The sequence below is a fragment of the Chinchilla lanigera genome, unplaced genomic scaffold (assembly GCF_000276665.1).
Source record: "Chinchilla lanigera isolate Chin_1 unplaced genomic scaffold, ChiLan1.0 scaffold00080, whole genome shotgun sequence".
Classification (NCBI taxonomy): domain Eukaryota; kingdom Metazoa; phylum Chordata; class Mammalia; order Rodentia; family Chinchillidae; genus Chinchilla; species Chinchilla lanigera.
In genome coordinates, this window is record NW_004955481.1 from 5,717,841 (window position 1) to 5,739,060 (window position 21,220).

A 21,220-nucleotide genomic window follows, 5' to 3' on the forward strand; every position below is an offset into this window, starting at 1 on the left:
GATGGAGGTGAAGTAAGGAACCGGCTGTTGGGAGGATGGAGACAGGTCAGCCCCTGACAGCAGAGAGGCGCCACAGCAGTGGGGAATCCTGTACCCATTGCCATGGACTTGGTCATCAGCTGATAGTAGTATGACTTTCAGAGGAAGCCAGGACAACTTTACTTGGTTCATTAAATGCCAAGGGAAAATCTCCCAGTGTTCCCAGAGCAGGGGACCTTCAGTGTCATGGAGGGAAGTTTGGCCAGATACTCAAGCATGCTAGGATGACAGGAGAAGGCCATATAATTAGCTTATCATGCTCAAGGGACCATTTTAAAATTCAAAGCTCCTTTCAAAATTATTGTAATTTTCAAGAGTTTTTTTTTTAAAACTTCAGCTTGATAAAGTATTCTTTTCAATTACGCAAGTCACCACCCTCCCTGCCATTCTGAATGAAATCCACCCACGCAACACTTACGTAAGTCTTGGATTTTGCTCCAGGAGCCTATGGAAAAGAGACCGAAAACTTTAATTTGGAAGAGTTACAAGAACACACACACACACACACACACACACACACACACACACACACTCATTCTGGAGGAGGCGCCCCAACATGAATGAAGTTGAAAGGGTTCGGTCCTGGGTGTCTCCTGGTAACTTTGGTTGTCATAGCAATCTTCCTCCTGTGTCCCTGCATCCCATCACCTGCCTTTCAGCAACTCCATGCTGCAAAGAAGTCACTGAGGCCAGAAGGACACCCTTGTCCCCAGTACCCCAAGATCCAGTCATGGTCAATGTACCCTGACTAGAGCCATCCAGCCAGTGAATGGAGGAACCCAAGAGGCCAATTCCAGGGAAGATGGATTTAGTGCCATGTGGGGGTTGTTGTGCTCCCAGAACCCTGTTCTGTCTTCTGTATAGAAACTGTGACCTGTGAAGAGACTACGAGGCTTGTCTTCCAGAAACAACTGGCTGGAGCAAGCACCCACAGAAGGATCACTACTGGGGGTCAAATTCATGAATCGGATTAACATTCCTAGGTCCCAAGAGGCTGCCTTGGATGAGACTGACATGGAAAAAAGTTACACCCAGATGACCTCCTCGGGCATTTGCACCCTGCTCAGGCTCTCTTTGGGATTCCCCCAGCAGCAATCCCTGCCACCAAATCATTTCCTCAGGGACCAGAGCTGCTCCTCCCTGCTGGACACCCAGCCCAGGCTGGGCCAGCCCACGACTCACCTGGGCAGGTTGGCTTCTCTGAGAACTCATCGTTACAAGCCCGCGGTGTCCCCTGCTGCCCTTCACACCAACTGAGCTGTCAGCGCACAGAGCTGGACATTTCAAGGAAACAGATAGCAACGCAGTTTGGCAGCTGCCCAACAGGGAGGAGCCAGGAGCAAAGGAAGCGGTCTGGACAGAGAGAAGCCAGGTGCTGGGGTGAGGGCTGTGGGTGGGGTTCGGGGACAGGGAAATGGGCATCCCCAGTCCTGTGACCTTTCTCTCCTTTGCCCCCTGCACTCCACCCAGAGAGCGAATCCCATTTGGTTCATGAAGATGCAGAGGGACCTGGCAGCCAGTTTGCAGACGGCACTGCCCCGAAGTGTGTGCTGTGCGTCCTAAGCACGCTCCGTCCCAGGCTGCAAGAAACCACACGCTGGGCAGCAGCAGTAGTGGGGACGCTGCTTCCGCCCAAGGTGGAACATAGAGAAAAATGAGGCTTAGGGAGGGAAAGGGATGCAGCCAAGGTGCACAGCTCATGCATGGACACTTAAACAACTTGAGAATACTCAGGATCTTAGCACAGTATTTCTCCCGTTTAAGTTTCTGTTCCTCATTAAAAAACACCATTAGGGAGAAGAGTTTTCAAAAAACCACCTTAGCGGGGATTGTCATTCTGTCGGGATGAGAGCCCGGAGCTTGCAGTTCCCGCTGTAAACTTTTTCCTTCCTTCACTATCTCCTTTTCCCACGGGTGATAGGATGGACGGGGAAGATGAGCACACTGTGTTCAATAGACCTGGAAGGACATGGGAAGGAGCTTGAGAAAAAAGCTGTCTTTCATCGGGTTTGGCGCATAAGTAAAGGAAACCAGTGGTTTACGCAAAAGAGTAGCATTGGCTGGTGGTGGAAGGGGAGGCAGGACAATCAGCTCCCCTGAGCTCACTCACGTCTCTGCCACAGGAAACTGACAAGGCCGTGTCACCGGCTAGGGATGAGTAGCCAAGTGCTTCCGTGCCCTCAAAGAGCACAAGTTGCTGACTTAGTCCCCTGGGCACCAGTGCTAGGAGGCGTGGCTGCAGGGGAGGTGTGGGGGTCTCCATGGCTCCTCTCTTGTATCAGTGCCGGTCAACAAAGGGCACGGGCTTCAAGGATGAGCTCTTGCTCTCACTTGGGTCCTCATTACCCTTCCTCCTGGCACCTTCCTCCAGGCTGATGCAGCAGGAAGGCCCTGGCCAAGCGCTAATGCCTCGGTATTGCACTTCCCAGCCTCCAGAACCCTGAGAAACCAACTTCGTTGCTTATTAGTGATCTGCTCTGTGGCATTCTGGGATAGTACAACAAACTGGATTTAAAGTGAGGGTCTTCTAGGCAAGCAGGAAACAAGGTGTCTGGGGCAATACGCATGTCCTTGCATAGCTTTCATCTTGTGCTCACCATAGATGCCCTAGAATTTGCAAAGACCCACTTCTTGCACATTCTCCCAAGCGGGAGGCCACGTGACCCTTCTGCACCCTCCATCCTCATTATGCTGCTATTCAACCATAATCTGGTGATTTGAAGGAACAGGGAATGCAGTTGGAGCAGAAAAGCTGGAAAGGAAAGCAATCCTTTATAACACTCTATCACAGTGCAGGCACCAGGGAGGGCTCCTCCCTCGCAGGCAACGGCCATTCGTTGGAATTTGGAACAAAGGGATCCCGCATGACTCAGGGCAGAATGGACAATAATAGAGCTCAGGACCAGAGTTCGTGTTGCATGGCTACAGTTCTGTACCTCTTGAGGCTGAGACAGGAGAAGCGCACAAACCCAAGAGTTTTGGACCAGCTTGAGCAACATGGAGAGACCCTGTTCCTTGAGAAGAAATCCAAAAAGGGAAAACAAGAAAATGAAGATACAGCTTAGCACTGCTTGGGCAGCACAGTGCAATATCTTCTCCTCTGCACCCGCTATTCTACTGCTTACTGGGAACCCCAGAGACAGGAAAACACACACAGCTGCCCAGAACAACTTAGCATCACAGCATGAACCTGGAAACAGCCACGTGTTCCCCACAGTACCAAGGAGACAGAGACTGTGGCATCCATACCATGGAGCTCTCTGAAAGGAACAGGGGTGTGGGGAAAAACAAGGACTAGAGTCACAGCCAGAAAGCAAGCCAACTCCATCCCCAACAAGGACAAGCACAGGTCTGATTTCTGGTTACCCCTTGGTACCGACCGGGGAGGAGTATAGGAGGAGTCTCCTGAAAGCTGCAAATGTTCTGATCCCGGTGGGAATGGAGTCAGATGCACCCTTGCATGCATAAAACTCACACAGAAGCCAGGACCTGTGCATTTTACTCTGGCCAAACAATATCTCAATAAAATCCTGTTAGAGGAACAAGTCTCTAACATCGGAAGGAGTCACAGGCCAGCTGAGTTCCTGAAGGCCGGCGGATCAGAGTTCCCCAGTGCCCAGGCCGGGAGTCACAGTGAGGCATCTCCCTGGCCAGTGCAGCCCTGGTGGAGGACAGAGGGCTTCTGGTCCACACCCCACGGTGGAGTCCACAGGCAAAGCACGAGGCCAGTGTGCTTAGACTCTGCAACACAGTGGGAGGTATCTTGGAGTAGCAGGGCCAGGCTGAAGAGAATTCTGTTCTGGGCAGCACGGTGATGACCAGTGAGTCACAGTGAGTCACAGTCTACTCCCAGGGACAACTCTATGCTCAATTCCGACCCCAGGAACTCTCCTCCTCAGAGCCTTTATCAAAATCCCAGGCTCTTGCTTGCTGCTATCTATATCCTGCAGTCCGCACTTAGGGGCTTTTCAAAATGTCATCAGTCACCTCACTGCTAGGAGAAACACTACTATGAAAAACAAACACCCCTGTGCAGTTTTGCAAGCTTGTGTCCTCAGCTAACTAAGAGGCTGAGGCAGGAGGGCCCCCGAGTTCAAGGTCAGTCTGGGCAACTTAGAGACCCTGTCTTTAACCAACAAAATTAAAAGGACTGAAGATGCAGCTCAGTGGCGTAGGGCCCCTCATTCACATACCCAGTATGCCCCGCCACACATACAAAGCATGCTACCTGGTGACAGGATGTCTTTAAGGCTCAAACAGAGCAGAGGTTCCAGTACTGACATTTAGAAAAGTACATCATGAAATAACTAGAAGAAAAATGTGTTATTTCTAAAAATATATATTTGAAAGATGGAAGGCCCTTCTAAGTAGAGCAGACAAGAAACAACGTATAAAGGAAAGACAACCAAATTTCTTATTGTAAAAAGATGCATATTCTTCATACCAAAAAAGGCTGTATACACATACATATGTGCACACAGACGTAGGTAAAATGTGAAAATCAGAATGCCTGTTGCTGAAGAGCAACAGGCAGTTAAGTTGTGTACAAACAGTTCTTACAAAAGAACAGAAGTCAACTCTCAAAGATGATGCAAATACAAATAAAGGCAGTTTCTGGCAATATAAACACAAAGAAATAGCAAACAGACAAAAATGTAATCAGACTGATTTGTGATCACAGTAATACAGGTTTAAAAGCCATCTAGATCGAACCAATGACCAGCATCACACTAAATGGAGAGAAGCTGAAAGCTTTCCCTCTAGAATCAGGAACAACACAAGGATGTCCACCAGCACCACCTCCGTTCAGCGTAGTTCTTGAAGCAATAGCAGAGAACTACACAAGAGAAGAAAGAAAAGGGATATGGACAGGAAAGGAAGACGTTAAATTACCATTATTTACAGGTGATATGATCCTCTACATACAAGTTCCGATACACCACCAAAACACTGCTAGAATTAGTGTCCAAATTCAGTAGCATGGCAGGACCCAAAGTCAACACTCAAACTCAGTAGTGTTCCTATACACCAATAATGAACTCACTGAGAGAGAAATTCAGGAAATAATGCCTCTTATAACAGCATCAACAAAAATGAAATACTTACGAATTCGCATAACCAGGGAAGTGAAAGACCTGTACTCTAAAAGCTGTGGTACTCTAAAAAAGGAGACCCAAGAGGATAACAGAAAACAGCCCCTGTTGCTGGATAGACAGGACCAGTATAGTCAATAGGACCATCCTTCTGAAACTGTTACATACATTTAATGGGATCCTGATCAAAATACCAACAGCATTCTTCACAGAATTAGAGGAAGCAGTCATAAAATTCCTGTGGAACTGGAAGAGACCTGTCATAGCAGAAGCAGTGCTGGGCAACAAGGGCAACACAGGGAAAATCACCATCCCGGCTATCAAGGTACATCACAGAACTACAGTGATAGAAACAGCATAGTATTGGGGCAGAGGGAAGAAGATTTGTGCTTCAGTAGAACACAATAGAGAAGGCAGAAACAAATCTAAGCACTCAGATACCTCATCTTTGACAAAGGGGCAAAATACTTACACTGGAGGAAAGACAAGCTCTTTAACAAATGGGGCTGGGAAATCTGGCAATTTGCATGTTGAAGATTGAACGTAGACCCATATCTCTCATCATACACTAAACCATAATGAAAATGTATCAAAGATCTCTTCATTCAATCAGAAATACAGTCTGATGCAACATAAAATAGGTAAAACTTTTGAAGACCTAGGCATAGGCTGACTTTCTGAATAGAGCCCGGGTTGCACAAGAAATAATACCAAAAATCAACAAATGGGGTCACATCCAATTAAAAAGCTTCCGCACCACAAAAGAAACCACCAACAGAGTGAAGAGTGAACAGACAATTTTCACAACAGGGAAAAATTGGTCACCTACACCTCAGGCAAAGGACATATATCTAAAATATATACAGAACTCCAGGAGTTAAACCCTGCCAAACATAGAGACCCAATAAGAAATGGCCTTCTGAAATGAATAGACACTGCTCAGAGAAAGAAGTGCAAAAGACAATCAACACCTAAAAAATCATTAAGATCGCTGGCCATGTAAGAAATGCAAATCAAAATAACACTGAGATTCTACCTCATTCCAGAAAGAATGGCTACTGTCAACACGTCAAAGGACAACGGTGCTGCAGGGCATGGGGGAAATGAACCATTCCTCGATGTGGGCGGGAGTGTACACTTGTGTAACCACTACAGAAATCAGTATGGAGATTCCGCGAGAAACTAAAACTCCAAATCCCATTTGAGCCAGCTATTCCCCTATTAGGCACCTTCCCAAAAGAGGTAGGGACATCACATCGCAGTGATGGAAGCATGCCCTTTTTATAGCAGCACAATTCATAATGGCTAAATCTCACATGGAGACTCTATGTCTATCAACAGGGAATGAAGAAAGAAAAAGTGGGATTTGTACACAAAGGAATTCTACTCTGCCAGGAAGAAGGACAAATTTGACTCATTGCAGGAAAATGAAACAATAATGGTAAGTGAAGTAAATCAGACACAAAAGCCGAAATGTCACATGATTTCTCTTATATAAGATACCCAATATATAAATAAAGTGCAGAATGAAACACAGACAATAGGGAAGATAGAGAAAAAAAATTTTTTTTGAGACAGGGTCTCACTCTGTAGTTCATCTGGTCTTGAACTCACTAGGTAGCCCTGGCTCGCCTCGACTTACTGAATTCTCCTACTTCACCCTCCTGACTGCTGCAACCATGTACTGAGGCCACCACACCTGGAAAAAACATATTATTGTATTGCAGCATAGACGATGTATCTAACAGGGTGTCTTGATTTAGTATTATTGTCCTGTGGGGCTTTTATGGGGGTTTTTCTGCCTGTTACCCTAGCTGTTAATCTGCATTTATGATAATTAATTTGATAACCACTTACAAAATAAATAAATCAATCTGATGCTGGCAAAAAACAAATTAATGTAGATTTTAAAAGCTATAAGGTTATAGTATTATCTACTGTATTTCAAAGGTGAGTTATTCTCACTGACTGACCAGATAGGTTTCTGCTCAGTATATGATATGGACAAATAACTTCAGAGAACAACTGAATCACTGCTATCAAAGCTAAAAACATGCCTACGTGTCTCACAGAAATTGCAACAGAAATGCCATCCTGAAAAAGGTTTTCCACAGACACACTACTACAAGATTGCAAGATACATACAAGGTATAAGAATGTGAATTAAAGTATTGTCTATGCAATCTCTGCTGCCCCAACTTCTCTGCTATTAAACATTATGCAAGTATTTGTGGACTAGTACAATAATTACGTCCCTCTACAGAGCAGAATACTCTGATGTTGTTAAAAACACTGAGAGATATACAGATATGCAGATATGTGATGATATACCTACTGTAATGTACAATTTAGTGCCACAAGCACATTACATAGAATGATGCATCTATTCTAACAAGAAGATGCATATATTCTGGTATAAATATGACACTATCCATAGGAAAACAAAACGCTTGAAAGGTTATTTAGAGAGAATGGTATTCAGGGGGACAGAGATGTTGACCTCAGGCACCATTAGTGCAGACTTTTCTGTGATGAGGAAAATGTGTGTTTCATTTTGCAGTGAGGGTGAAACCGAGGAACTTTCTCTTCCTTCTCTCCTTACCTCCTTTCCCTTTCCTTCCCTCCTTCCTTCTTTCCCTCTCTCTCTTCCTTGCTCTGTCCCTTTCTTTCTTTCTTTCTCTTCCTTGTGAGGCACGGTCTAGCTAAGTTGCAAGGTTGCGAAGGCCGAGGTAGAACTTGTGGTTCTTCCACCAGAGTCTCCTAGAGTGCTGGGATTGCAGGCAGGCACCACCATGACACCACGCTTCTCAAGGTTTGTGACTTTTATTTTTACTATTTTATATTACGTATATCACAGAAATGAAGTTTAAAAGAAACATGGAGGGGAAAAAGAACCATGACAGAGACAATGTCAAGAATCTATGAAGGGAGCTTAAGAGGCTAAGACTGATTTTCCTGTCCTGTGGCTGCAACTAAATGGAAACATTCATTGTGTGCACTTCTCTGTTTATCTGCTTTTCATGGCATAATACTTTTGAGACTTATCTGTGCTGTGCTAATCTGTAATTTCTTCTCTTGTACTGAAGAGATCCTATTGCCTGGCTACACAATGATATTTTCGCCCATTTGCCTTTTTGAGACACTGAGATGATTTTCATTGGGGGCTATTATATGTGAACCTGCCGAGAACTTTCAAACATGTCTCTGTGGGGACATATGATTTTATTTACTCTTGAGAAATATCGAGGAGTGGAATTTTTAGGAAGGTCAAGTTGACCTTCAGAGAAACTACAAGGACAATTTCCCAAGTGGCTGAATATTTTTCACTCTCCATCGTAATGCATGAGGTTCCGGTTGTAGCATGTTCCTGCCACCGTTGACTGCTGTCTGTCTTTTTAATTGTTATTACTTTAGCAAGATAATCACCAGAAGTTTGCTTTTGACTTTGGTTTCATTCGGCAGTGCTAGGGTTCAAAACAAGAGCTTCTTATATGCTCAGGACGTGTTCTGAACTCAGCTAGAGTACAGGCCTGAAGTTTTTCATTTGGGTGAAGTCTATTTCACCTTTACTGTATCTCAGACTGAGTGGAATGAAATCATTCCATTATATCATGTCAAACCAAGTTGTCCTATTTCTAATATAATTATTCATCTTTCTGTATTTATGACTCAATTTAGCTTTCCAGGTTTTACAAATAAGACTGACGTTAGATGTCTCAGCAAAACAGTGAAAAGTAGATAGCTGAAAACTACTACTACCTATTAATGAAAAGATTCTTCTTTGAGTTCCTTGTGGGAGATTTGATACACTATCTCCCATCCATGTTGAAATTCACGTTCTCATTTCTCTGAGGAAGGAAATCCAGGACCACTCGCTGCTGAGCAGAGCAGGGCTGAGGCAGCTGCCTGGGTGACAGCAGCGTCCTCTATTTCTGCAAGGCCATGGGAGGTCTATTTGTGTGAACTTCTTAAAAATCACCCAAAGTGCACATTCAGAGTGATGTTGGGCTCAGCGGTAGACATTCTCCTAGCTTTCGTGAAGCCCTTGGTTCAATGCCAAGCACCACAAATCCAAAACAAACCTACATACTTCAGTTCTCTGCTTCCATGCATCTGTGCAACCACCTCCATTTCCACAGAATGGCTGGAGGGGGCCCGAGCAGAAGTCAGTTTCCAGGATATTTCAAACATGTGTAAATGTCAAAGAGAAAAAACCAGCCCTGCAATATGTGCGGCAGAAAGACAGTAAAAATAGGGACATCATCTACCACCGAGCACAGGTTGCTCAATGAGGACCCGGCAGCATCTTCAAAAGGGTCTGGCAACCTGCAGCAAGGGCGTCTCTCAACCCCCGGAACTGTGAGGGAGGACTGGGGCCCTGCTCAGGGCAGAGCATCCTCTCACAGCAAGAGAGCCCTTGCTCTCATCCACATCCCAGCACATTCTGGTTTTCAGCTGGAAACAAGGTCTTGCTAAGGAGCCCCATTGCCCAGACGGGACGTGCACTGGGGATGGTTCGTGTCAGCCTCCCACCCCGTCGAGTTACCAGCGTGTGCCTCTATGAACTCTGAGCGCCGCCACTTTGAAAAATCCCTATTCCTGTCTTGCACTGAGTTCCCATCATCTTCACCTGGCCACGGCTCCCATGGGCTCTCACGCTGGGGCCAGGAATGGGGAAAACAAGAGGCGGCCAGGCTCTCCAGGACCAATTCCAGGACCCTGCAAGGCAGAGCTGCCTGTACCCCAGGCCTGTCCTTCTGCACAGGGCAAGACCTGGGGCTCACTTCCTCCCAGCTGCAGACCTTCTCCCTGAGCACAGCGGGCACACTTATTTGGAGGGCTGGGAAGCAGGAAAAAGACTTCCCTTGGAGGACAAAGCAGCAGGACCTCTGTTAGAAGGGAGGTATGACCAGTGGTAGGAGCAGGACTCAGGGCCACAGAGCTGTCCCCAGCTTCCCACCAGTGCCCATCAGCCGGGCCTGGCCAGAGAAAGGAACTGATGTCATTCAGAGCACTAGGGGACCTCCCACAGGCACCAGCTGGCTTCCCGTAACACGGAGAGGCAGCTATCAGCAGGTGCCAGCACCAGAAGACCTCCCTGAGCCCTAAAGCGAAGGTGCCCACTGAGGATAAGGAAGGATGTTTGTGCAGAGCAGGGTCCAAAAGGCAGCGGGGCAGGGATCTGGCATGATGCTCAGTTTGGGGGTGGGGGTGGAAACGCTGGGCAGGCCCCTTGCTCACTTGCCCACCTGTGGGTGCTGGTGTGAGCTGAGAACTCAGCTGGACAGAGGCCTGGAACACCGCTAGTGGCCTTTGCCTGTGGTCCCTCCTATTGCAGGGGCTGGGTTTCAGCACTCAGCCTACTGAGTGGAAGACAGTGAATTCTGTAAGTGTTTTGCAACCTCCCCTGGGGGTCTGCTGGTCCACCTCGGCCACATTTGATTACACAAGACCCACGGATGTTCACACCCTGCTTGGGGACAGCAAGAATTGAGAAGGGAGCAAGAGACCAGAAATCTGTGAAAAACGCACTGACTGGCACAGTCATTCATCAGGTGCTGGCCTCTCCCAGGTTCTGGGAACTGGGAGGACCTGGTTTTAAGCAGCTCGTACTGCACAGGGAAGGCATGTAGCCTGGCTATGAGGCTGCTGGGGAGGAAGCACACAGCACGTGTTTGATGTTAAAGGGAAGACCTGAAGATTGTTGATGATGTGGTGATTTTGCACCTTTCTGGAAAACTTACATTTAGTCCTCTACTGCCTTTATGAGTGAGGTACACTTGATTATGCCCATTGGACATAGGCAGATATAAAGACACAGAGAGATGAAGCTCGAGGTCACACAGCAGGGACATGTCAGTGCTGGCACTCAGGCCAGGCACAGCAGCAAAGGGGTCTGAGCTGCTGACCACAGCGATCCCTGCCTGTCATCTCAGAAGCTTCTCCAGTGAGAGCCTCCTTTCATAGAACCAAACATCATCTGTCACAAGGGACAGGGACCCACGTGACTGTGTTGTGCCCCCTGGTTGGGAAGGGCACCGCCATAGTCTCTCGCGTTCCTCTGGGCCCTGTGCTCTGTGCCCAGGCACTGGGACGCCCTGAACGTCACAGCTCAGCTTGGGGTCCTGGCCTCACTGTCATTCTGAGCTGATTGCAGAGGGTGGCGGGCTGGGGATAGAGGCTGCTCTGGGTGTGCCCTGCGCCGTGGACGCAGAAGGGACACTTTTCTGCAGTGTACAAGGAGAAAGGAGAGGGGAGAAGGGCTGAGGTGGAGAGAATGGTATTTGCCTCAGAGCAGAGCACACATGATCTAAGGGGAGGGCAGCTGTCAGTGCCAGAGCCAGGCAGATGGCACCACGCAGCTTCTTCTACTCAGTTGCCCTCCCCCACCCCTTCCATCAGTAGGTGACTCTTTCCTCTCACCATCTCCTTAACAAATCCCGGGAACTGCCACTTGGGCATCACTGGAGTGAGTCTCCGCCTTGTGCTGCTCTCTGGGTTGATACCCCAGTGTAGGCCGTGTCTCCCAAGGAATGCCGTCAACAACTCACAGAAGTGGGAGATTTCACCTCCCCGTTTCTAAATACTCCACCTCCTCTAATGCAACCCAACATTAGCTTACTGTATTTAGCAACCTCAGGGCTCAATAGGTTTCATCACCTAAAATCCAGTGTGGAAGCTGCCCTTCAGCCTCCTCCTAGCAGCTGTCATCATGATCAGCCCCAGCCACACACACTGATACAGTCCTGGTCTGGAAATACAACAAACCTTAGTCCTCTCCCTCTGTAACTCAGGTTCTCTCCCCCTTCATCTCCACAGAAGGCCCAAGACACCCTGCACAGGAGCCCAAGATACCCTACACACCCAGGCTCTGGCGCCTCCTTGCTGTCAGGAGCACACAGTCCTCTGCTCCCAGCACTGTCACCCGCTGAGTGTGGAGTGGGAGGCAGCAGACACTCGGGGGTCCTCAGCGGTGAGCAGGTGAGCAGCCCACAGGAGTTGCTTCAGCTCCGCCTCCAGCCCAGCAACCTCTAAAGCGAGTAGCACAAGTCAAAAAACATTCTGAACGTGGGTGGTAGGGGAACTCGACGTCCACACTGGGAACTACAGTGTCAGAGGCCGCACACAGGCTGTGGTCCTTGAAGACCTGAGCACACTGAGCTGCAGAGAAGGAGGTCACTGGGGCACAGGGTCCGTGTGAAGCTCCCCTTCCAGGGACTGCGTGCTGAGTGCTTATGACAACGGAGCAGGGGACAAGACCCTCTCTCCTTCTGGATGCCCTGCAACTCCTGCTGGCCTTGTGGTGAGGGGCTGAGGTTTGGATCATCAGCCTCTTGGTGTGCATTCCTTCTTTGCCCACAGTGGAAAGCCCCAGGATGTGAAGTTCCACTCTGTTTGCAGTGCTGGGATTGAACAGACGACCTTATGGATGCCAGGCAAGTTCTTACCACTGAGCCACAATCCCAGCCTGAGGCCTTGAGTTTTAATCAAGAATATGGCCACCCATAGTAAAGGCAGTGCTGCTAGCTGTGGGGTCTTGAGTGAAGGACTTCATTTTTAGTGCCTCAGTTTCTCTGCCGGGGTCTAAAACTGTGATAACAACCACAGCCTAAGAGGATTAACAACATTCAGATGGGGGCAAGGTACAGAGTGTGTGATCAGTGATACTCACTTTGAACTACTGGTCTCCAATTAAAATAAGGACGACTGCTTGCTGGTGCCATGGACATTCTGTCTAGAGCAAGAAAGAAACCTCAGGGTCTGCGCTGTCTCTGAGACACCCTTGCCAGTCCCCTCCTATTCTACAGAGCCAGAAATGGGGCCTGGCTTTTCCTTTCCAAACTCAACCTACAGTGGGAGACTTTGCACCCTCTGAGGGTTATTCCCTGAGAAAACCATTGTAAGCTGCAAATACGATAAAATTGAAAACGGGATCGATACGCCTGGCCTGCTGACCATGAAGCTTAGCAACACAGCATGCAGCAGGACTGTGTGGTTTCACCTGATTACAGGTGGGCTGGGAGCTGTGTCCACCTGCAATGACCAGCACCGTGGGAGGATCACACTAGCTGTCAGACCCTGGCTGTAAAACAACAGACATTTTGATTCACTACCACTCGACGACAATCAGTAAAAATGACACTGAAACTGGGTAAAATGATAAACTTTGTCACATATATTTTATGTGAGCTACCACCAAGTAGTATCCTGGACTGTTGGAGCCACCTCTGCCCTTGAAGCACCCACCCTCACCCAAGAAGAACCTGCAATGTAAGGTCTGAGAGGCACAGCAGGCTTCTTTGATTGCAGCTGTTGGAGGGGCCACCAGGCAGTGCCTCGTGCCACTGCGTACTTCTAGGCTCTGGGTACAATATTTATGCTTCTGTATGAAAACACCGCTGTGTGCTCCTAAGGGCCACTTGAGCCTCCCCTATATGTCTCTGTGAGGAAAAGCTTATATAAAATGCATTTCATTTTAACTCTGTTGTGCTTGTGTGTGTGTGTGTGTGTATGTGTGTGTGTGTGTGCGCGCGCTGTCAGTGTGGATGTATTGCACGGATAGCAGCCACAAGGCATAGCCATGAGGTAGACAAGGGACTCCACAAAGGAGCTGCCCAGCCAGGCTATGGATTCCTCTTTAAAATGGCCGTGGATGGAGTTCTGTGTTCATCAAAGAGGGTGGGGAGGGGCAGTTGAGAGCGGGAGTTGAGCCTCACACAGGAAGCAACTTACACTGAGTGAGGAGAGAGGGTCTCGCCCTCCCCGGGAGGAGCACCTTTGTCAAGGCTTTGTCCAACAGGCCCGATCTTCCAAGGCTTTTGCCTTGCTGCCCCCTCTTTGGTTAAGTTTCGCCAGTGCTCCTTTGACATCTGGGAAAACCAAGCGTGCTCTTCTGTAGGAGGAGGACAGGTGTGGAGGGACCTGCGTCCCTGCTAGCATAAGAGACCAGGGCCATTCGGGGTGAAGCCAACCAGGAGATGGCTGACATATATAGGGGAGCTACATACATAGGTCCCAGGAGGGTTGGGAGGAGACAGAGCCGCGCTTCCTGCTCAGCACCAAGGAAGGGACTCGGGTGGAGGCCCGGCCCCTGCTGGCAAGCCTCCCGGGCTCCCCCCTGCTTCTCCCTCCTGCCTCTCCTTCACACAAAGCCACACCAGAGCTCACTGTATTTTTCACTTTCAGACAGGATCTCCCTAAGCCCCTTAGCTCCACAGAATGGCCTCTAACTTGAAATCCTCCTGCTCAGCTTGCCTCGTGCTGAAATGACACACATGTGCTAACATGCCCAGGGACCAAGGTCTTCATGAAAAAGTGCCTCTCCCAGCGCTCACTCTCACTTCTCACAATGGACCCTGGCCTCCCACACCTGGGTCTGCTATAGGGAAATCAAAGCACAGCCAGGTATTCAGGGGGCAACTCTAGCACCACCAGATCCTGACCCACCTGCACCCGGCCTGCCCTTCTGTACTATACCGGTTCTGAGCTCCTGCCTCCATGAAGAAGGGCTTTACACTGCCCAGGATGGAGTCACTTCTTTGGAGGAATGAGGCCTGGCTTGCAGGAGAAAGCATAGATGACCCCTTTAGAAGGCAAAGTAGGGATAAGAGCAAGGGCAGAGCTCAGGCTCAAGGGCTTGCCTCCCCTGCCCTCCCTCTGCCCAGCTCCTATCAGCCCAGGCCAGAGCGAGGGATTGCTATCATTCAGAGAACTCAGGACACTCCTACAGGCGTCAACTGGTTTACAGGAAACAGGAGAGGCATCTATCAGCAGGTAGCAGCACACCATCACTCTCTAAAGGGCCCGAAAGCAAGTGTGCCAACTGAGGATAAGAAAAAAATTGGGGCAGAGCAGGTCCTAAAAGATAGTGAGGCAAGAATCTCGTATGATTTTGTGTTTGGGGTTACAGATGGGAATCCGCATTCTCAGCAGACATCCCACACTGATCTACCTTTTCTTGGCTCCAAAGATTACAAATTCAGGGTGCATTTTTTTCTTTTTTGTGGTACTCAGAATCTAACTTATGACCTCACACTTGCCAGGCAGGCACTTGCGCCACTAAGCTATATCCCCGGCCCTCAGGGTGCATTTTAAGGAAGAACGTGTTACTTTAACAAAATAGGTGACCCCAGGAAGACATAGTTAGAGCCTTTAGCAGTGACCACACAAAGGAGAAGCCTTGCTTTGAGCCCCCCAGACATTCCACGGAGTCAGCCTCTGAGCTCAACAGAGAAGTCAAGCTCCCAGGAAGAAACCTGCACCAGCGCTCCCTGCCCAGCACTAACCGAGCTATCTACCCGCTACCGTGCCATGCTCTCAGCTTGGCTGTAAGGACCATGGGACAAGAGGACACTGTGTGTTCCCTCCAAAGCATCTTGAATAGTGAGGGTTGGAGGTTCTGCAAATTCTTACATGCACAAAGCCACCATGAAGGAAGTGTGCTCCATTCCGTGGCACTGGGAGGAGGGGCCAGGGCTGCTGGGCACAGTCATGTCAGTCCCTCGGATCTGCAAGCCTCAGTTTCCCCATATGGAAAGTGAAGGTGCTGGAGGCTGCTCTCCAAGGCGGCTGTGGGGGTGAGAGGAGCTAATGCTAGTCAGGACTCACGGCCTGGCAGAGGGAGCACTGGACAGATGACATCTATTTTCACTGTATCTTCGCACTGGGTGGGGCCAGGAGACCCTCAGAAAGGAGTCTGGCTTAGGACTAAGGACTCAGGCTAGTGGGCATGAGGCGTGAAAGAGCAGGCAGCACTGAGTGCACAGTGCATGTGAGTGTGTGCAAGTGTGTACATGTGTGTGCTGTGAGTGTGCAAAGAGAGAAGGCGGCTCCTTCCCAATGCCCAGCAGAGGTGCAGAGCGGGACTGCAGCCAGAGAGCACTGCAGCAGCAGGCAGGGCCCAGTCTGAAGGAGCCGGATGTTCTCCTGAACAGCACCAGGAATCACAGGAAGGTCGGGAGCGATGGAAAAAATCACACACTCTTTTAGGCAAGATCAGTCATGGGGAAGAAAGGTGAGCCGAGAAGCAGGAGGCAGAGGAGGGAAACTCTGCTCAGATCCCGGTCAGGCTCATGTGCACTCGGGTCAGCTGAGTAAGCGGCATCCTGGGACGAGAACTGTTTCACAACTTCATGCTGTGCATGATACAGCGCTGCCGCAGGCTGGATAAGGTCGTGTTTCCTATTATCTGCACCCTGATAAAGTGCAGAGTGATACACAACCACCCTCAGCAGACTCTGGGCCTTCTGAGGGTGGACCCCACATGGGGGGGGGCGGGTGTGCCCCCGACCAGAGCCTTTCTTCTCCAGGTCATCAGAAAGCTTCAGACATCCTCAAAAACAGCTTTCTCACTATGGGGCTGCAGGTCATTTAATTGTGGGTCCAGGCACTGCCTGAAGACCCCAGGTCAGCACTGTGGCCCACGCTCCCAGCGATTGGACATGCAGTGCTGACGCCTGGCTTCTGTTTCCCCTTAAGAGCCAGAAGTGCTACCGTGAGGATCTATGTGGCCATCTTTCCCTCAGAGGTGAAAAAGGACCGAGCAGAGGGGCCACCCGGTGACACCAAGCCCTGGCGACCCACAGGGAAGTTCAAGCTGCTGGCGCTGAGTGTGATGCTCATGGAGCCAGCTCTGGAGCCAAGGTCACAGGGCCTTAGGACAGGGAGAAAGGTGACCACACCCAGCCTCACGCCTGAGCTCCTCCACTCCTCCCCCTCCAGCCCTTGACTATCAAGCAGCGTCCTGCACTGCCTGGAAGTCCCTGCAGCCTACAATCCCCGGCCCCGGGCAGAGGAACCCGTAAGCCAGGCAGGCGAGTGGGCGACGGGAAGACAGAAGCCACCGCTCAGCGCACACTTCCAGGGAGGACCTGGAGGCGCCATGGGTACCTCTGTGCTTAGCTGCCCTGGGCACAGCCGCTGTGCTTCTGCATTAAAAATACTCCTGTCTGTTTCTAGGGACGGGGCCACTTGAGCCGTCCCTGTATAATTCCTTGATGGAAATAGTTACAAAAAATAGTTACAAAAATTTCACTTCATGTCAATTATTCTGTGTATATGTGTTTCCTTTTTGTACCCAGAGCTGCTCCAGGTCATACATTGGGTGGGCGTCTGACACCACCCAGACAAAGTACCCCACAGAGAACAAGCAGGCCAAGCATTCTGCTCTGAACTGGTGGCAGGTGGAGTACTGTGCTTGTCCAAAGTGGGTCGGGGGGCGCAGAGTGAAGAGACAGGCGCTGCACAGGAGATGTGCCTCACATGGGGCTCGTCTTACAGAGTGTGGTGAGAGAGGATCTTGCTCTCAATGCCAGGTCCTTAGTGAAGGCCTTGCCCACCGCCCTGTTCTACAGGTTTTGCTCTGTTGCTGTTTTTCTCATTAGGTTTGGACAATGGAGATTCGGCACCTGGGAAAGGCAGATGTGGTCTCCTGCAGGAGGAGGCTGAGGTGGGTGAAGGGTACGCGGCGTCCCTGCCTGCCTGAGAGACCAGGACATTTCTGGGTGTGCAGCCAGCTAGGAGGGCTGAGTATGAGACGGAGCTGTGTCTCCTTCTCAGAACCAACGAAGGGCCTCAGGAGGGGGCAAGCGGCTGTCTGACCAAGGCTGGCCCCAGTTTCAGATGTATTCCCACCTCCGGGCTCCTTGCCTGGCTGCACCTCTCAGACCTGTCCTGCTTCTGGCAGCAGCTACTGCGATGGGAGGCACAGAAGGGGCTCGACAACTAGGGAAACCTTTCATTCCAGACCAGGAGAGAGGAGTCTGAACAGTGTGGGCAAGACTCCAGCAGCCTAGACCAGGGCTGCTCACCTACACACACACACACACACACACACACACACACACACACACACCATTTCATGGGATCTGGCGAAAGCACAGATTTACATTTAGATCCTGTGCGGGGCCTGAGCCTGTGCATTCCTCACCAGGTCCCTCTGCTGTTGCTGCCCGAGGTCCACACCCTGAGCCCTAAGCTGGCTCCTGAGGGACCAAGTTCTTCAGGAATTAGCAGGTGCGCTGGCATCACATGGATACTCGCTTGGGCTCCGTTATGCTGCCCAGTGACGGGCAGGTCCTGGCACTGAGGTACTTAGCTCTCTCACCCCCACTCCTCATGTCAGGTTCCCCACTGGCTCCCCTGCTGCTCAGGCACAGCTCATCCGGCTTCTTGGCTCTCGTGACTCCCACCGACTGTGTCCCAGCCTTTTCTGCTCTCAGTAGCGTGGAGATGTTTCCTAGCTTCACCCAGCTACCAAAATTCCTACATTACAGGCCCGTGCCTGCAAGTGTGCACCCCAGCTGCTTCCTGCAGCACCCCTGTGGGCTCTGTGAGGTCCCCTGGGCATCAGTGTGGATGTCAGGAGCCTCCTTCCCTAAGGGAGCCTGTGCTGACTCATCCCCCTTCCATTGGCAGGGGCCCCCAAAGCCAGAGACTCCAAAATGTCTCTAGACACACTACTAAAGCCGCCATCCCACGAGTGTGTGCCAAGAGCAACAGCATTTGCTTTTCTTTATTTTAAGGAGGCCAGGACAGGGAAGAGCCCACTGCTGAGAAAGGTCTGCTCAGTGGGTGGAAACCAGCAGGTGTCACAGGGCAGCCTCCCCAGAGGGAGCAGTGTCGCAGCAGGGTGCACAGCCAGGGAGGGAAGGTAAAGGTCACAGGAATGGGGGCTGTGGAGGGCCCCAGTCCCTGCGGTGCACAGCTGGGGCTTGGGACTAGCGTGGGGCTGCACAGGGGACAGGAAGGGGTTTGACAGCCTTATGCAGAATGGGCCTGAGCTGGAGCACGGAAGGCTCAGGTCCTCCCTCGCTGCAAGGAGGAAGGGACCTGGAGGTCACCTGTGTGTCCCACCTCAGGACACCATCTGCTCAGATGGCAGGGCTCAGAAGCTGGGCTGAGAAGGGAAGACGACAGGGAGGAGACACAGGCAGCCATGTCCCCAGCCCTTCACTGGGCTCTTGAGCCCGCCTAGACCTGCACATCAGTAAGCTTGATGTCGCCAGTTACTTCCAGGGCATTGACGGCTGCCAGGTCCTTAATACGGTGGGCGTATTCCAGCAGGTGTTGGCCGTCCACGGCCACTCTGTAGCAGTGGGCTTCGCATATGATCTCCACCTGGGAAAAGAGGCCTGCCGTTCACACTCCATGCACAAAGTCCTCAGCCCCACACCTGCTCATACTGAAGGACTCACTCCTCCCCAAGCACCTCGTGCTCTCCTCCCTGGACCTCAGAGCACGGGGTTCCCAGCCCACAGTGCTGCTCCCAGCCTGCATCTCTGCCCTGTGTCAGTGCCAGGCACCTCAGGACCCAGCCCGCTCTGGCAAGTCCTCCCTGTCCCCACCAGACCCTCCCAGGGGACCAACTGCCCTCTCAGGCCACCGGGGGCAGCAGTGCTGGCTTGTGACATCTGCGCCCTCCATGTCCATGCCTGGAGTCTGCAGCAGCTACAGCGGCCTCCTGACTCCTCCTTTCCCTCCCAGGACCTTCTCCAGGAGGCCATCAGGGTACAAATGGCAGTGCTCACTTTTCCATCACACTCGCATGCAGGGCACTGTGCTAGTGTGCACAGAGACTACCGCGGCCCATTCCCACAGCTCTCTGAGACCCCGGGATTCTTAGCCTCATTTGTAGATGAGGAAATGGAGCTGCAAAGACCCAGTGACTGTCCCTGGCTGAAGGGCCCTTCCCCAAGGAAGCTCCCTATGAATCAAAGGTAGCATTCCCTGCTGTTGCTCCCCAGTGGCTTCTCACTGCAGTAAATCCAAGCTCCCTTCCCAGCCCACACAGCTCGACACCAGTCATTTCCAGCCCAGATTGCAGAGCGCAGTGGTCCAGGGCATAACTTCTGCCTAAGCAGATGCCCGGGCTGACAGTGTCCATGGCTGGGGCAAGACCAAGGCATTGCAGACCAATCTTCTTTTTTTCTTCTTTCTTTCTTTTTTTCTTTCTTTATCTCTCTCCCTCTCTCCCTCTCTCCCTCCCTCCCTGCTTCCTTCCTTCCTTTATTCTTTCTTTCTTTGTGGTACTGTAGCATGCACCCAGGACCTTCACACTGAGCTACATCCCTTCCCCTATTTTTAAATTTTTCTCCTTTAGACAAAATCTCCCTAAGTCACTAAATTGCCCAGGCTGAGCTCAAATTTGGGATCCTCCTGGTTTGACCTGCCAGAGTGCCGCTATTATAGGTACATGTGCCCCAGCACCTGGCTGTTCTGTTTCCTTTTTGTTTTTGTAAGCTCTGTGTGTGACCTGTATGTGTAATCAGCGTGACCAGGCCTGCAGTCACACCCCTCACCTCTCTCACCCTCACTCTCCACCTTGCAGTGCAGCTCTGCACAGGCCCCTCCCTCCTCTGCACATTACCACCCCCCAAAGTGGGGTCCCTCCCACGCAGAGCACCTGTCATCTGTGCGGATGGTTCATGCCTTGGACGCCTGGGTCCTCCCCGCCTAGATTGCAGCCCCATGAGGTAGGACCTGCTCTCTCTGCTTCTTGGCTGCATTCGTGAACATGAGTGTTTCTTGCACAAAGGGAGCCCAATCAGACAGCTGATAAATAATTGCTGAGTGAGTATGCACATCAATGACTGGCACCTCCTTATTTTGATTGATTTGGCATCAATGGGCATGTGACCTCTGGCAAGTAATTTGTCCTGTGATTTGGATAGCTTACCTTCTAAGAGCAGATCTTAATACTTTCCTTGGGGGACAGTAATCATAACATGATAATAATTTGATACACTTTTGTCTTACTTGGGACACAATCCTCCTATCACAAGCATCAACCCCTAACCTGTTCAAGGTACCCCAAGTCCTCCTCACCTCACTGCTTCTCCCCTAGCGCCCAGGCAGACCCCTAAGCTCCTGGCTGCAGCATCTTACCTTGAAGCTGTGTCCTGGGATAAAGGGGATGTTGACAGGCAGGCTTCGCTCCTCTGACCCCCAGGAGCCCCTGATCTGAGTGTTTCGGACCACAGTGTTTTCATTGAATCGAGGGTTCAGGTGGAAGGCGATGTTAGTTCCAGCACGCAGATTGATATGGAACCTGGGGAGGGCAGGTCACATGGACTCTCTCTGTCCCACAG

At 50.6% G+C, this 21,220-nt stretch overlaps 1 protein-coding gene and 1 long non-coding RNA gene across 2 annotated transcripts in view; both read right to left on the bottom strand.

Annotated features, from left to right (window-relative positions):
- LOC102013171 lies at nt 1–1,279 on the bottom strand. Its single transcript, XR_263783.1, has 3 exons — nt 1,222–1,279; nt 458–484; nt 1–24 (listed from the first exon to the last, which is right to left on the bottom strand). It is a non-coding gene; the product is annotated as an uncharacterized LOC102013171 (long non-coding RNA).
- Nucleotides 1–21,220, bottom strand: part of LOC102010369 (galectin-9-like) — a 37,884-nt gene that overhangs the window by 11,331 nt on the left and 5,333 nt on the right. The gene's annotated exons all lie outside the window — the stretch shown is intronic.